Source organism: Leucoraja erinacea, chromosome 34 (genome assembly GCF_028641065.1).
Source record: "Leucoraja erinacea ecotype New England chromosome 34, Leri_hhj_1, whole genome shotgun sequence".
In the NCBI taxonomy this organism is placed as follows: Eukaryota; Metazoa; Chordata; class Chondrichthyes; order Rajiformes; family Rajidae; genus Leucoraja; species Leucoraja erinaceus.
The window spans coordinates 18,147,495-18,165,971 of record NC_073410.1 but is presented as its reverse complement, the minus strand read 5'-3'; the positions used below and the strand labels follow the sequence as shown (position 1 = coordinate 18,165,971).

Genomic DNA, 18,477 nt, shown 5'->3' with positions numbered 1-18,477 from the left:
GAGCCTGGGATCTCCCGACGAGATCGCCAGTTGTGGAGCTCCAACCGGCGCGGCCTTGTCGGCTTCGGAAGCCGGGGCCACCAGTACGGAGACGGCCGTTCCAGGGTTCCCGTGCCGCTGTGAGGACTCCCCCGACGCCGGAGCACCAGCACCTGGCGAGAACGGAGAGGAACATCGGGTCTCCGTAGAGGCATCTATGGAGGCCTCAATAGGCCCGACTATGGGTGAACTGGGGTTGGGGACTGGACTTTGTGTCTTCCCTCATGGTGGGAGCCATTGTGGGGGGATGTTATGTGTGTTTAAGACTCTCATTGGTGTTATGTCTGTATTCTTTCTTTGTATGCTGCAAAATGGCAAAAAGCGATTCACTTCATTGCACCTCGGTGTATGTGAATGTGACCAATAAAATACCTTTGATACCTTTGATACTAAAGAATAGCACAAAATGGTGGAATACCTCACTGGGCAGGCAAAATCCATGGATAACTTTGATAGTTGACCTTTTGTGTCGGTGAAAACGTCTGAGGTAGGTTCCCCACCCCAAATGTCACGCATCCAGTTCTATATCCTGAGTTACAATGGGGTTTTTTTGTCAGTGGGCTTTTTCGAAAATAACAAGAGAGGTGTAATTTACATGACAATTGTATTAATGGCCACCTATTAGAATGTTGAATACTAGGTGTATTGTATTCATACGTATTTATGCATATGTTAATGAGTCGATATTGTATATAGGTAGGGAGTGTTGGGTAATAAGGCTCTCTCTCGTGATCCAGGCAACCTGCGCGTAAGTTGTTATGCATTCTGCCGTCCGGAATATAACATAATTTGCGACGAGGATGGCATAGTGTTTGTGAACTCATCCTTTAAATATAGTGCAGGCCTGTTTTGCACCATGCAGTATAGTTTAACATTTTAACAGTAAATACGGACATGAGTCGCAGTTGTTTGCGAGCTGGACACGTTAGGCTGCATATCCTCTATGCAGGGGACTGTAGTTTAAAAAAGCAGCTGGGCAAATCGTCGCGAGATTGTCAGGCTATCTTAATTGTATGTCTGGATGCCGTCCTTGAGATTGTATACGATGCTTTGTACAGCTATGTTTGAGGTGAATTGTTATACCAGACCAGACAGGGAATCGGGATTTTGAACGGACTAAAAAAAATAAAAATATGGCTGCATTTACTGGCTACATCGGAAAACTTGGCACTCTTGACAAGAGTAGAACGCCGTTCAGCTCCTATATGGAAAGATAAATCATGTGTTTTCATGGCAAACAACATAATGGAGATTTTTGCTGAAGGAGAGATAGGCACTGAAACAAAAAAGGCTGGATGCATGAAAGCGTTTCTGCTTACGGAGGCCGGTCCTCAAGTGTACGGCACACTCGTGAACATCCTTGCACCGTTAAAGGCAAAATATGTGCCGTTCATTATAAAGAGGTTGGAGGAGCCCTTCAACCCAGAGCCTCTAGACATTGCTGAAAGCTATAAATTTGGCACGAGAAACCAGAAGCAGAATGAGACAATCAATGAGAATTTGGCTTTGTTGCTTTGAAAAACTTAACTTTGCACTGTAAGTTTGGAAACTTTCTCGGACGCGTACTGCGCGACAGATTTGTTTGTGGTCTAATGGATGAACGAATTCAGTGGAAACTCATGAGCACTCCAGATCTTACATTCGAGAAAGCATTCAAGATTGCTACCTCTATGGAGATGGCATCAAAGAATGCTCGCGAGTTTTCGCACACCATGGGCTGCAGTGGCCGTTTACAGTCACAAGGCAGTGCCTATGGCCAAACCAAGAGGCGCTAAAGCTCCATGGCGTGGAGCCGTATACAGACCGTTGTTATCGTGGCAACGGTAATCACTCATCCCAACTTTGTCGGTTCAAAATAGCCAAGTGCTACAAATGCCAGAAGAATGGCCATATCGCCTTAGCATGTCGAGCCAAGCTTAAAACAGGAAACCAACAATCTGCGGGAAACAAGCGACTGCACCAGAAAAGGAGCTCATAACTTGGAGATGAACCCAGATGGAAATGGACTTGGGTTGTACACTATTTATTCAATAAACATCGATTAGGCTACAACCAGCCAAAGCAAGGACTGGCGAACGAAAGTAGTGATAAGTTAACTGTTAGTCGATATGTGTGTTGTCACGGCAGCAGAGTGTTCGGTCATGAGGAAAGACCTGTACGAAACAAAGTTCGCACAGACCACCATTATTTGAGAGTAAGGTCAAGCTGAGAACCTACTCGCGCGAAGTTTTGGAGACATGAGGACAAATTGCGTACAGTTTTGGTCTCCAAATCTGAGGAAGGACATTATTGCCATAGAGGGAATGCAGAGACGGTTCACCAGACTGATTCCTGGGATGTCAGGACTGTCTTATGAAGAAAGACTGGATAGACTTGGTTTATACTCTCTAATTTAGGAGATTGAGAGGGATCTTATAGAAACTTACAAAATTCTTAAGGGGTTGGACAGGCTAGATGCAGGAAGATTGTTCCCGATGTTGGGGAAGTCCAGGACAAGGGGTCACAGCTTAAGGCTAAGGGGGAAATCCTTTTAAAACCGAGATGAGAAGAACTTTTTTCACACAGAGAGTGGTGAATCTCTGGAACTCTCTGCCACAGAGGGTAGTTGAGGCCAGTTCATTGGCTATATTTAATAGGGAGTTAGATGTGGCCCTTGTGGCTAAGGGAATCAGGGGGTATGGAGAGAAGGCAGGTACGGGATACTGAGTTGGATGATCAGCCATGATCATATTGAATGGCGGGGCGGGCACGAGGGGCCGAATGGCCTACTCCTGCACCTAATTGCTATGTTTCTATGTTTCTAATTGAACTATAAAGTTCAGCATAATGGTCAGTCAGTAAAACTGCCCAGCATAGTGGCCAGCTACAGAAATAAACCAACCCTCCTTGGAATGGATTGATTGAGCAGAATGGAGTTAGATTGGAAGAACATTTTCAGCGTAGATTTGTCCAAACCACGTCTTGAAAATATCATAAGCATACATGAAAACATTTTTTGCTGCCATTTACACGGGAATAATAGCGTATTCTGCACACACTCGACTGTGTATCGTCGACCAAGACCTGTACCATAGATAGATAGATAGATCCTTTATTGTGCCATATGCACTAAAGCAACAAGTGTTGGAAATACTTGACTGGATAGAACGGAATGAAGTACTCGTGAAGACAAACCAGAGTAACTGGGCTACGCCAATAGTGGCCGTACCCAAGGCCGAAAAAACTGGTCGACTATGTGGTGACTGCACAGTCACAATCAACCAAGCTGTTGATGACGAACAATATCCGTTATCAAACTCGCAAGATCTGTACGCAGCATTTAGCGGATCAAGAGTCTTCACTAAACGTGATTTGTCTCAGGCTCACGCCCAACTCAATGTCGTCAATGAAAGTCAACAATGTGTCAGAGCTACGATCATTCGTTGGGATGGTACAAATAGAACATGGAGCACTCAGCAACGAGTCCAGAATCAAGAAATGTCATCAATTTCTTATCGACAGACCTTCACCCAAGTGACTGATCACAAAGGACTACTAGTGATACTTGGTCCCAATTCAGCTATACCTTCCATGGCAGCATCAGGTATGCAGCGCTGGGCTATTTTGCTGTCCCTTTATGACTACAGGTTGATTACATAAGCACCAGTGCAATGCGGTTGCAGAAGCGTTGGCCCGGTTGCCCCATGAGAACTCTGACGTGGAAAGCGACAACTAAATACACACACTGCAAGTTGTAGATTAAGACTTTCCGGTGAGTGCAACATAAACTGCAGCAGAAGCAGAGAAATACACTGTGCTGAAGTGGGTATATGAACAGACATTAAATGGTTGGTCTTAAATCGATAGTGGATTGAACTCCGTTCTGAACTCAGAGCTGAAGCCTTTCCATAATCTTCTTGACAAATCTTCTTGGATTTTTTGAAGAGGTTACTAGGGAAATTGATGAGGGTAAAGCAGTGGATGCTGTCTCTATGGACTTTAGTAAGGCATTTGACAAGGTTCCTCATGGAAGTTTGGTAAAGAAGGTTAAATTGTTAGGTATAAATGCAGGAGTAGCAAGATGGATTCAACAGTGGCTGTATGGGAGACGACAAAGAGTAATGGTGGATGGCTGTTTGTCAGGTTGGAGGCAGGTGACCAGTGGGGTGCCTCAGGGACCTGTGTTGGGTCCACTGTTGTTTGTCATGGTCATCAATCATATGGATTAAAGTGTAGTAAATTGGATTAGTAAGTATGCAGATGATACTAAGAAAGGTGTTGTTGTGGATAATTAATTAGATTTCCAAAGACAACAGAGAGATTTGGAAGAATGGGCTGAACGATGGCAGATGGAGTTTAATGCTGAATAGTGTGAGGTGCTACATCTTGGCAGGACAAATCAAAATAGGACGTACATGGTAAATGGTAGAGAACTGAGGAATGCAGTTGAACAGAGGGATCTAGGAATGACTGTGCGTAGTTCCCTGAAGGTAGAATCGCATGTAGATAGGGTGGTACAGAAAGCATTTGGCGTGCTAGCCTTTATAAATCACAGCATTGAGAATAGAAGTTGTGATGTAATGTTAAAATTGTAGAAGGCTTTGGTGAGACCAATTCTGGAGTATGGTGTACAATTTACGTCGCCCAATTATAGGAAGGATGTCAACAAAATAGAGAGAGTACAGAGGAGATTTACTAGAATGTTTCCTGGGGTTTCAGCAACTAAGTTACAGAGAACGATTGAATAAGTTAGGTCATTAGTCTCTGGAGCGCAGTTGTTAACTGAGTTCGATGATCAGCCATGATCATATCGAATGGCGGTGCAGACTCGAAGGGCCGAATGGCCTACTCCTGCACCTATTTTCTATGTTTTTATGTTAAGGGGGGACTTGATAGCGGTCTTGAAAATGATGAGAGGGATAGACAGAGTTGACGTGGACATGCTTTCTCCCATTGAGAGTAGGGACGTTTCAAACAAGAGAACGTGACTTCAGAATTAAGGGACATAAGTTTAGGGGTATCATAAGGGGGAACTTATTTACTCAGAGAGTGGTAGCTTTGTGGAATGAGCTTCCAGTGGAAGTGGTGGAGGCAGGTTCGATGTTATCATTTAAAAATATATTGGATAGGTATATGGATGGGAAAGGAATGGAGGGTTATCGTCTGAGAGCAGGTAGATGGGACTACGGGAAAATAATTATTCGACACGGACTTGTAGGGTTGACATGGCCTGCACTTCATGCCGAATATCCTGGAATAGAAAGCATTGTCAATTGCCAGAGGTTGTGTGTATTCGCCTGGTATTGACAGTGACATCGAGTCACTGGTGAGCAAATGTATCATATGCCAAAATTGCCGTAATAAGCCACGAAAAACACTACTGCTGCACCCTGGTCAGAGACCTTCTCAGAGAGTTCATATACAGTTTTGTGAAAAGTGAAATGATCACTTTCTGGTACAAGTAGATAGTCATTCAAATGGATTCAGGTTAAGCATATGGGGCGAAGGAGTAATAACGAGCGTACCATAGATGAGTTGGGATCCATTTTACATTCCATGGTTTACCGGAAGAATGTGTGTTTCTGATAACGAGCCTCAGTTTCGTTCAGAACGATTCAAACAGTTCATGCAGTGGAATGGTGCAAACACACACTTGTTCCCCCATACCATCCAGCATCCAATGCGGTGGCGGAAATGTATGTTAGAGTTGCCAAAGCTGCTCTCAAGAAACAGGTTTTGCAGGGCAGTTCAAAGCTCTGCTTGAAACATTGTTTGGCTGTTGTCTTGATGAAGTACAGAACCACAAAACACACAGCAGCAGAACCCGCAGAATTGTTGACGAGGAGATGTCTTAGAATACGCCTAAGTCTAGTTCAACCCTATTTGGCCTTGAGAGGTGAGCAAAAACATTTGTCAAAAACGCCATTTTGACTACCACAAAAAGGAGAGGTACTTCAAGTCAGATGAGAAGGTTCGTGCTCTCAGTCCTCCCAACGTCCAGTCGAGAGAAATGGGGTGTTGGCAAAACAGTGGAAGCGGGTGGAACCAAAAGATGGTTAGTTGAAGTTGGAGATAGGATCAAAAGTGTTCATGTTGATCAAATTATTCCTGCCAAAGATGAATGACGTGCATGGCGTCATAATCCCTGAGTTTTTTTTAATCTGAAAGTGAGTTGGAAGAGACCACTGTGTTTGAAACACAATGTTCAGTTAGTACAGACAAAGACACATATTCCTCTGGTCAAAGTCAGGGTACTAAAACAGAGCCAAACAAGCCAACAGTTGAGTCAACACCTAAACCTGTTACACCGGTCACTGTGGGGTGGAAGATTGCAATCTTCACGTGGTCCGCCCTGTTTCGACTAATGCAATGAACTCGACGTGCACAAACGGAAGATCAAATAGGACAAGTTTGTCCAACAACTTTACGCTGTGCACGACACACGAAAGAAGATCGGTTAATGTTTAGACGACCAGGCCGGATCCGCTGCCGCTTTCGTGATTTACTGGATTAACTCACCCGGGACAAGCTTGTTGGAAGATTGCTTGACAGCAAGCTACGGGAGAGCTCCTTGCCAACACTGATTTAATGCTAGAACAGGCAGAACACGCCTGTCGTATATCTGAGATAACGTCCTCCCCATACTGACGCTGTGCCCTTCAGTCAACGATGGCAGCATAGTGTTAATCTTACAGTCCTCTCCTCTCGTGACTCCCGCATTGGGTCAGCAGTCGTTGCCATAATTGCAACTATTTCCATGCTACAGGTTGCCAATTCACTGCTACCTATGGGGACAGTCTTTAAATTCTGAAGGAAATTAAACCACTTTACTCGGTGCTGCGGTCCCGATGTGATTCCTGTAGCTTCAAGGACGAGCCTGCACCTACCTCAACATGCGCCTACTAATATTACTTCCAAGAGCCTGAATTGCAACCCCCCCCCCCCCCGCACCGCTCTCAGGGAGTACAGATACCAGTTTTGCCATCCACTCTCCCCTCCCTTCGTCTAAAGAGCAACTTGGCCCTGAGGTAACCATGTTTTTGAGTAACAGGTCTTTGATCGTCAAGGTAGATACAGGCGCCAAATGCAACGCCATCTAATTAATATAGTTTTAAAACATCCGTAATGCTGAACGTATTGATAAGGCCCCAGCAACGCTTCGGACTTATGGGGTAGAAGTACTACACCCACTTGGACCAGCTGATTTAAAGTGCACCTTCGACAAACATACCCATACCTAACCCGTTTATATTGCTAAGGGAGATGCAGAGACTTTGCTCCGTTTCAATGCATGTCACGATCTAGGCCTGGTTTACTTTAGCTGCGCTGTCCATACACTATGTCTCGCTGTCGGGCCCACACAACAGTTACTCCCTCAATATAAAGGACAGTTCAACTTGGCTAGTTGCCAATCATATACCACATTGCCTTTGATCCCAAAGTTATTCTTGTGGTCAGCGCGCCACATCGTGTTCCGTATGCCATACCCGACCGAATACACACTGAACTCAAGCGCATGGTTTCCATGGGTGTTATTGCTGAAGTTACTGACCCGTCTGACTGGGTTTCCACCATGGTTGTTGTAACAACGAAACCAAGGAGGAGATCGGTATCTGCATCAACCCCAGAGATCTTGACACTGCCATTAAACGTCCTCATTATCCAATGCGAACGACAGAAGAAGTTGCTGCCCAGATAGTCAACGCAGCATTATTCTCAGTTATGGATGCAAAGAGTTCGTTCTGGCAGCTTCCTCTGGACCCAGACTAGTCCAATCTCACTACGTTATGCACCCCCCTTCGGCCGATACAAATCTCTGAGAATGCCCTTTGGCATCACTCCGCCAGCGAAGTTTTCCATCGCACCATGGAACAATTATTTGCAGAGTACACATGCGCTATCATTGTTTGCAGCGTACACATGCGCTAGTCTATGGACGCGATCTGCCTGAACATGACGCCAATCTGAAGAAAGTACTTGTCCGTGCCAAAGACATTCAGCTCAAACTCAATCCCTTAAAGTTCAGGTTTCGGGTTCCAGAGGTTACTGACGTCGAACAAGTAGTCATAGTTTAAGGATAAGGGGGAAATCTTTTAGGACCGAGATGATGAAAACCTTTTTCACACAGAGAGTGGTGAATCTCTGGAATTCTCTGCCGCAGAAGGTAGTTGAAGCCAATTCATTGGCTATATTTAAGAGGGAGTTATTTATTTGGCTATATTTAAGAGAGAGATGTGGCCCTTGTGGCTAAAGGGATCAGGGGGTATGGAGAGAAGGCAGGAACAGGATACTGAGTTGGATGATCAGTCATGATCATATTGAATGGCGGTGCAGGCTCGATGGGCCGAATAGCCTACTCCTGCACCTATTTTCTATGTTTCTATGTTTCTATGAATATGTGTTCACAAGTCATGGTCTCAAACCATACGCGTCGAAAACTGCAGCTTTCAACGAAATGTCGGTTCCTACTCACATCGTGAGCTAGCAAAGCTACTCGGAATGGTCAAATACCTGGGTAATTCATTCCCAACCTCAGAGACACATCTCCTCCTCCCCCCCCCTCTGCGAAAATGAACACACAAAGACGCGGCGTCTCAAATTGCAGCTGGCTAGAGCACCTACTCTCGCCTACATTGCTTTGGAATTACCAGCAACGCTCACCTGCGATGCGTCCCAGTACGGGGTAGGCGCAGCGCGCCTACAGACCACTACCGATGGCAATTTCAAACCAGTTTCATACGCCTCACGTACGCTGACTGACACTGAACAGCGTTAAGCCTAGATCGAAAATGAAATACTCGCAGTGGTTTTCGCCTTCACTAAATTCAAGGACTTCATCTTTGGAAAGTATGTGACTATCGAGACTGACCAGAAGCCGCTCGTCACCATTTTAAACAAACCCATCCACTCTGCCCCAGTACGACAACAGCGAAAGATGATGCAACTGCAGTTATTTGATTTCAGCATTGTCTACAAGAAAGACAAAGGCATGCAAATGGCAGAGACGCTATCCAGAGCCCCGCGTAAAACTATCGAACAACAACTCTCCGAACAGGACCAATTCTCACTAATGAAGGTTTCGTTTGTGCCAACTGATTGTTTGAGCAGCCTAGCATAACACACGGCTGCTGATGAGACCCTACAATTGCCGTCTGCAGTCATCCGGTAGTCATCAACACAACATACTCGACATGCGCCGGTATTTCTTGGTTCGCGATGAACTAGCATTACATGACGGAATTACAGGACAGTGGTCCCAGTAGCCCTCCAGAACAAATACTGACGACATTCACAGGGACCAAAGGGCAACAGGCCCGGAATTACCTAATGCAGTGGCTTGCAAAAGTATTCATACCCCTTGAACATTTCCACATTTTGTCACGTTACAACCACAATTGAATACAATACAATACAAACGTAAATGTATTGCATTGGGAGTTTATGGGATAGACCAACACAAAGTGGCGCATAATTGTGAACAGGAAGGGAAATGATACATGGTTTTCACATTTTTTATAAACAAAAAACTGAAAAGTGTGGCGTGCAAAAGTATTCAGCCCCCTTTACTCTGATACCCCTAAATAAAACCCAGTGCAACCAATTGCCTTCAGAAGTCACCTAATTAGTAAATAGAGTCCACTTGTGTGTAATCTAGTCTCAGCATAACTACAGCTGTTCTGTGAAGGCCTCAGAGGTTTGTTAGAGAACATTAGTGAACAAACAGCGGCATGGAGCCCAAGGAACACACCAGACAGGTCATGGATAAGGTTGTGGAGAAGTTTAAAGCAGGTTTAGGTTATATTAAAAAATTCCAGGATTTGAACTTCTCACGGAGCGCTGTTCAATCCATCATCCGACAATTCACCAGACAAGATTTTCAAAGCTTTGCAAAACAATGGGACTTTAAACATATTACCAGCAGCCCTGATTTCCCACAATCCAACGGACTCGCCGAAGGTACTGTCCGAACTGCAAAACAACTCATGGAGCGGTCATACCTTGCCAAATCCGACCAGTAACTGGACTTTCTCAACATAAGGAATATTGCGCGGGGTCCAACACTGGGTTCTCCATCCAAACGACTGACGTATCGCCAAACCCGTGCACCTCTGCCTTTCCCAGCAGCTTTTGCAGCCACAAGTTCGTGCCTGCAGTTCAAAAGCAACTAAAATCCAAACGTGAAACGCAGGAAACTCTTCTTCCAAAAGTCCAGCAAGCCACTTAAACCTCGCACGTGAACAAGTGCCCCATCTCTAGACAAATAAGGGCTAGCCACGTCTGGGACACATCTACGGCGTAGCCAAAGAGCCGCGCTCTTATCTAGTCGAATTGGACGGAGTCATCTACAGACGCAACCTTCAACATGTCTTTCCGGTGAAGGAACCGCGTCCTGCGACCCCTTATCCTGATGTCTCGCGGTTCGTATATCCTCCCACAGTCGGTCCCGCGTCTCCACCGCCGCCTATTGTTCCCACTGCGGTCACCCCGCGGCGTTTGGCGTCTAGCTCGCCTAACTCGCCACCCTCCCTGCCTGTCGGGCCGCCGGTCATTTGCCTACTTCCCATCCCGATATCTTCTCAAGTGAAAGGAGTTGAGACGGACTCGTGCCGCCCACGGGCCGGACGGGTTTGCAGGCCACCCGTTAGGCATGGCGATGTTGTGTAATTCTGCAAATGTGTTATATGCTTAGCCACCGATGATTCTCTAGTTTATACTAGGAAGGACTTAGACTGGCTATTTCATACTAGCCAATTATAGTGTCGGTTAGTAGTAATTCCGCTAAGTATGTGCTTTATATTATCAAGAGGCTCCTTACGCTACGAAGGTGATGACTGCAGATCCTTTCTGTATGTAGATTTAATAAATATCTGTTGTATCGTGTGATGTGTGTTCTAGTCGGCTTATTATCCACCGCCCCTCACCCACAACCCTCTCCCCACCCCCATCTACCCACACACAAACCACCCCCCACATTACCCCTCCCCCACATCACCCCTCGCGCACACACCTCCCCCCCCCCACACACACCCCTGCCCCCCACACACCATTCCAACGCACAACCCTCACCCACACATCCCTCCCCTCACCCACACATTCCGCCCCCACCCCCACCTCCACCACAACCCTCTCCCCCACACGTCCCCCCCACACACACCTCTCTCCCACAACCCACTTCCCCACACACACACACCCTGAAAAAACATTCCCTGCCCCAGACGCTCCCCTACCCCCTCTTCACCACACACCCATCAGTCACACCCCCGTCCCCACACACCCCTCCCCCACATATACACCCCTCCCCCACTTGACCCACCTCCAGCACACACTCTCCTCCCCGACACCCCCTTCACACATATACACCCTCCCCCCCACACACCCCCTCCCCACTTGACGCACCTCCAGCACACACTCACCTCCGCCACACTCCCTCCCCGGATCCTGCGCTCACCACACCTCCCTCCCCAGACCCACACAATTTCCCCCACACCCCCTCCCCCACACACATCCCGTCCCTCACACACACTCCTCCCTCACACATCCCCTCCCCCACACACACCATCCCCAAGAAAACTCCCTCCCCCACAACCCGCTCCCACATACACCCACTCCGATACCCCCCACACAACCCCCTATCCCCACAACACTCCATACCGCCACAACCCCCACGACGTCCACCAGCCCCCACACTCCACTCCTCCGCCCCCATCCCCCAACCCCCCTCCCCCCACATCCAACAACCAACACAAACCCCTCTCCCACACACACCCCTCCCCCACACACATGCCTCCGCCCACGCACACCTTTCCCCCACACAACCCTCTTTCTCGCATCGCCCTCCCCACGCACCACTCGCCCACACACCCCTCTCTCCACACACCCCTCCCCCTCACACCGCCGTCCATCACAAATCCCTCTCACACGCAACTCCCTCCCCCACAGACACCCTGCCCCACACATTCTCCCCCCCACACACACACATTCCCCCTCATAGCCCAACACCACACACTACACCAAAAACACACAGCTACCCCCACATCCCCCCCCTACACTCACCCCTCACCCACAAACCCCCTCCCCAGTATCCCCTATCACCCCTCTCCCTCACACCCCCGACACACACAGCTCCCCCATACATCCCTCCCCCACACCCGCCTCCCCCACAGATTCATCTCCCCCACACACATACCTTCCCCCTCATACTTCAGTTCTCCACACTGCCCCCTCATACCCCCCCCCCCCACATACCACACCCACCCCCCCCACATACACACCCCCACCCCCACATACCATCCACCTCCTGCCCCACACACCGCCACTACCCCACACCCACCCCACCCATCCCCCACAAACAGCTAGTCCCCCACCCCCTCCTCCACACACCACTCCCCACACACACCCTCCCCCCCACACTCCCCCACACTCCCCCACACTATCCCCCACAACACTCGTCCTCCACACCCACCCTCCCCACACACAACCCATGCCTCTCGCCGCCACACCGCCCCTACCACACACCACACACCTCCTCCACACACCCCAGTTCTCCCACATTCTCACCTCTCCCACGCACTCAGCCCTCCCCATACAAACCCACCCTCTCACACCGCCACGACCGCACCCTAGCACACCCCTACCTACGCGCACCGCCTCATCTGCATTTCCTCTCCCCCACACCCCCTTCCCCCACACTCACCCACCACAAACAACTCTTCGCCCACACACACCCCTCCCCGCTCACACACGTCACCCACACCCCATTCCCAGAACTCCCTCTCAGCCCCTCCCTCACACCACCCTCCCCACACATCCCTCCCACACACACACCTTCCGCCTCCGGCATACCACCACCCACAACATCCACTCTTCCACACACCGCCTCCGCCACACTCCCCTTCCCCCACCTACCCCCGCACACACCCTCCACCACATTCCCACCTACCAGCCACCCCCTTACCCACATACACACAATCCCCTACCACCACAGCCCCCTACCCCCATAACCCCCTACCCCCGAATCTTCCTTCCACAACCCCATAAAACACACACCTCGTCCTCCCACACACACCCCGCAACCACACAACTCCCCCTCCCCTACATACACATCCCCTACACCCCCTCCCACACAAAGACCACTTCCACAAACCTCCCCCACCACCTTCCCCCAAACCCCCCTTCAACATCCAAGCACCCACATAAACCCCCCCCACACACCCCCCCCCCTCCACCACACACTTCCCTCCCAAACACCCCTCATCCACACACACCCTCCCCCACACACACCCCTCCCCAACACACCCCTCACACACCCCCTTTCCCCCACAACCAACCTCGAAACACCTCCCGTACCCCACACAACCCTCTCTCGCGCACACACACCACACCCCCCACACACCCCCTCCCCAAACCGACCATCTCCTCCACACACCCCTCTCCCACACACACACCCCATCGCTCACAACCCCCCCACACCACACCCCATCCCGCTAACCCACAACCCCCCCCCCGCCAGCCCCCAGCACCCCAGCCCCACACACTCCACCTCCCCCATACTCCCCCTACCTCCCCTCCCCTCCCACATACGCCCACTCCCCTACACTCACAACCCCAATACCCCAACAACCCCCTCAAGCCACCTCCCCACACACCGCCCCCCACACGAACACTACCCCCACACATCCCCATCCACACATCCCCATCCGCCACCACAACGGCCCCTGCACCACCCCCCTCCGTACAGCCCTCTGCACACCACTCCACACACAACCTCCCTCCCACAAACTAACCCCAATACCCCGCTCCCATACACCACACCTCCCCCACACAACCTATTCCCCACACATACCCTAGCTCCGCCACATATTCTCTCCACACACACCTCCCCCACACACCCCTCCCCCACAATCAACCTCCCCCACACACCCCGCCTCCCCCACACACAACGCTCCCCCACACACACCCCCACCAACCGCCGAAAGGCCCCGCCTGACTGACACCCTCCCCTGGTTGCAGGGCGCTCCAGCCGTTGCGTTGGGGGGACAGGAAAGTGGTGAAATGTTGCATTGGGGAATGGGTTGTGCTTTGGGGACCGGGCGTACCGCGGGACTGGCACCCAACGTGACCCACATCGTGTAGACATTTATAAACTGCCCTGTTATCTGCCCAGTTGAAACGTTGCCTTTAACATACATATAATTTATTTGGAATATGTCAAAGCTTTCTCATGTCCTCATTTCCATTTCGGAGGGAAATCTTACTTTATCCCTCTTAAGTGTAGCATTAAGATAATTGTGTGGGTGCTCCTTTTTTAAAGTTCCTCCAGTGAAATAAAACTACCATCAGTGCAATGTTAGCTGTTTCCATTAGTTACATAATTCCTTAATGTAGAACCGAGATTTTAAATACAGCAAGAGGAACGGTGCTTCCCGACGCGTGCGTGCTTCCGCCAGTATCTGTTTGCGTGTGTACGAGCGTGTGTGTGTGATATATGGGTGTGTATATGCATTTCAGTATTTGGGTCTGTGTCCGAATGCGAGAGGATGTCACGAAAGAGTTCCATCTTTGCACCTTGGTGTATCTCTGTGTCGACGATTGTGGTATTATATTATATTGCTCTACATCATCTTCTCCCTTCACATACGATATCCTGAATGTGAGCGCTCCAATATTCTGTACAATGAAGGGAAGTGTGTCAGCTTTACATCTCCTTGATCTAGGTGGGAGTTGCGCCCTGATTCTGGGACATGTGGAGTTCGTCCCGTGTTGTTTCTCACCGCGTCCATAAAACCTGCCGGGTTGTACGTGAATTAGCAACTTGTTGTGACCGCTGAGACGATTAACGGACTCTGATGGGATTTGATAGGAACGTAAGAAACTTAAGGAGGGTCAGTGTGCGATCGGTGCAACAGGATGTTTGCCAGCAGGTATGGTATCTAATTCCCTGCTAATTTTCTCCTCAACTTCATGATCGACAGCAGCGACAATCACATCACGTTAGCTCAGTTTGAAACTTCCTTCACGGTGTCTGCTCCAAATCCCTCCCACGAGACCAGAGAGAAGGGTGTAATGGCCGAAATGAGACATGTCTCTGAGATTGTTGGATGCTTTTTCGAGGCAGCATAAAGTGTAGATAGAGACAATGGGGCGAAGTCTGGTCTAAGTGATGGATGGCCACATCCACAGTTCCCTGGATTTCAACCGACACTGCGTTACGGAACCACCCTTCATATGTGTGAGAGTGACACCTTGCACAGGAATAAAAACAACAGAGGATTCAACATTGAGTCAGTTCATCTAAGCGATAGATTGGGTTTCAATTCCGCAATTTAGCGTGATCTCATCCGTCACTCGAAATCTGAACTTGCAAACCGCTTTAGCGAATTCGGAATAAAATGCCGACTCTGGTGGGACTCGAACCCACAACCTTTGAATTACTTAATTATGCATCATTAGAAGTCCAACACGCTATCCATTGCGCTACAGAGCCCGTACTCGTTAGCTGTAATATATATAGATAAAGTTACTGTACAACAAAGAGCGCTTTGTCTAAATCAAATTCCTAACCACTCTCATCCTTTCCTTCTCTGAAGACGCGACAACATAATTTCCAACATTCCCATATCATTGGAGCACCAGGTTCCTCAATAAGATTTTGCGAGGATAGGGTTAGGTTGAGGTAGAGGTTTATTGCCGAGTTACAGTGCCAAGATTTGTTTTGTTTGTCTAATCAAATCAGGTTATACTCTACACAGATCCATTCACGCCGAACTTGGGTAAACAAAGGAACACCTACAGAGTAAAGAATATCGTTATGCGCATTGATTTGAAACAGTTCCAGAGACAAAGTCCGCCGTCCGCAATAAAGTAGAGGTGAATCTGACAATACCCGAGTTTACCCGGGGGGGGGGGGGGCAGCAACAGAACAGACCTGTCCCCGCTCGACTCCACGAAGGAGCTTTTCCATCGCGGGGGCAGTAACGGAACAGACCTGGCCCCCGCTCGACTCCACGGAGGAGCCTTCCTTCAGGGGGGGGGGCAGCAACGGAACAGACCTGTTCCCGCTCGATTCCACGGAGGAACCTTCCTTCGGGGAGGGGGGGGGGGGGACAGCAACGGAACAGACCTGTTTCCCGCTCGACTCCACGGAGGAGCCTTCCTCGGGGGGGGGGGGGGGGGGGGGGGGGGGGGCAACGCAACGGAACAGACCTGTTCCCGCTCGATTCCACGGAGGAGCGTTCCATCTGGAGGGGGCAGCAACAAGGCGGCAGGACCGCTTACCCGGCGCTCCGCTATCCCGACACCGTTCCGAGCCCAGCCCCGCTAACGCCTAAGCACCTGGCTGGAAGTAACGCCACGGAGGCGTCCGGCTGGTGACTCCGACTTATCGGACGGGACGTCTTTCCACCCGCCCGGGAGGAAAGACAGCCGCTGCACAGACCTGCCCCGGCTCGACTACACGGAGGAGCGTTTCATCTCGCGGGGGAAGCAACAAGGCGGTAGGACCGCTTACCCGGCGATCCGCTACCCCGACATCGTGACCGAGCACAACCCCGCTGGCGCCTGAGCAGCGGGCTGGATGTAAAGCCAACGATGAGGCTTTCCGGCCGGTGGCTCCGACTCGTCCGACGGGACGTCTGTCCATCAGGCGGGGGAGAGACAGCCGCCTGAGCCGCATGGAGCGGATCTTCGTGCAGGAGCTCCAGCGAGGTGCACCCCAGGAGGGGCGCTCTCGCAGAGGGGGTTAGGCTCTCCCTCCACAGTGCCTTGTGCACTGTCCATTGCTTCCTCCTTTCCAGAGGATACCTTTGGTGACCAGGACTGGGCTGGTCAAGAACAGGGGCAATGGCTGAAGATCTCGGGAGTATGCAAGGGGTGCGGGAACAGGAAGAACTGCTAGGTGTGATATGAGGTGGACAGCTACGTGGAAACCCCATGTGCAGGAGGCGTTAAAAGCCTGACGACAGCCATCACATCGTTTTTTACTCGTTCCATGGAAAAATACGGAGATGACCACAACCTTCGTAAACAAGTCATAAGACCCCAGCCACTGAGCCAGACCCACTGCGCTGTGGCAAAAAAACCTCACAAGGCATATCAACATGAGGGCAGGGCCCGGACGAGTAACCAAAAACAGTAATTCGTACGCAGCAGCACCCTATCGCATCCATCAGTCAACGACTATCATATCGGACTGATGAAAGCTCGGGGTCCGCATCTATCACCGAAAGTCTTATTTAGACCAGGACCCAGAGCGGACCCCATGGAAAATGTGCCACCCCCCAACGTCACCGCCACGTCAGTTACGATGAGGGATTACGTGCCCTCCGCTCTCACCCTCAATAATATGGGTCAAATTCATAAACCGATGTCTCCTTATCTTTACTATGTTTACTTCAACAACTGTGTCTATCTGTGATTCCCCACCGCTGTTTTGAAGTATGGCGCGCATGCGTGCTGATCGGGTTCTTCACGTAATCCCACATCGTAACTCCTCATAAAATACAGATCAAATTTCAAACTGGTAAGTTCTCGTTTAATCTTACTATTATGCTAGGTGCTATTCCAGGGCAACGTGGCGTAGATTGTCACCGGCGGGAAAACTGGTCCGTGTGATGGACTGGTCCACATCCACAACTCTGCAATTTCTTACGCAGAGACGCACTCACACTAAGCGTGAAGAAAGGCGAATCGCATCCCGTGATAAAGGATGGAGATATCAGACCACCGCATGTTGACTAAAAACAATCCCGAAAGGAGCAGCGAACTAATGTATTTTGTTGTGATAAATGGAGGAACATATGTTCTGTCCTGCAAGAGAAAATAGTTCAAAACTACAAGATTTCAAGGAAAGAGGTCGAGTAAATGGTAACAAAGCCCAACTTTGAGGAGCGCGCTCCGACTGCATTGTAGGATTATGACAGATGACAATAAATTGCTCATAAAATGAACGCGTCATTCGGTTACAATTCATTACGAAGCAGCTCTGTTCTAGTTCAATTATACATTATTAGTAATCTTAAACGCGGCCCCTTAGTTACAGAGGCCAGAATCTGAAGATGCACGTGCTTTGACTCGGCTTACGCCGGTGCTTGCAAAGTGAATGTAATGGAGAAGAATGTTGAGGTAGTGGGAGCATCGGCAGTTATGTCACGGAGCTCTTCGAAACACAGTCAAAACCGAAAAACTAAATATCTTCTCTATCGATCAGGAGTAAAATGAACGCTACGCTTTTCCCCCATATTTCCTTGCAGTGCACAGGAGAGAGGCATCCTCCAGACTATCCTGGAAGAGCTCATTATCGAACCGCGGCCGGGAATCGCGAGCCGTTGGGTTAACGTTGGTCAATGGAGCATCAGTGAGTGCGCCACAGATGTTTTGACAGTGCAGTTGGGACACAACTGAATAGGGTGGCCGTGATCGTCTAGTGCAATGCTCTACAACCTTTTAATACATAGCGTCCAC

The 18,477-nt window shown here is 49.6% G+C and overlaps 1 non-coding gene across 1 annotated transcript; it reads right to left on the bottom strand.

Moving 5' to 3' along the window:
- Positions 1–15,411: 15,411 nt before the first annotated feature.
- trnar-ucu (transfer RNA arginine (anticodon UCU)) lies at positions 15,412–15,502 on the bottom strand. The gene is given in 2 exon segments: positions 15,412–15,447; positions 15,466–15,502. It is a non-coding gene; the product is annotated as a tRNA-Arg (tRNA).
- Positions 15,503–18,477: the final 2,975 nt, after the last annotated feature.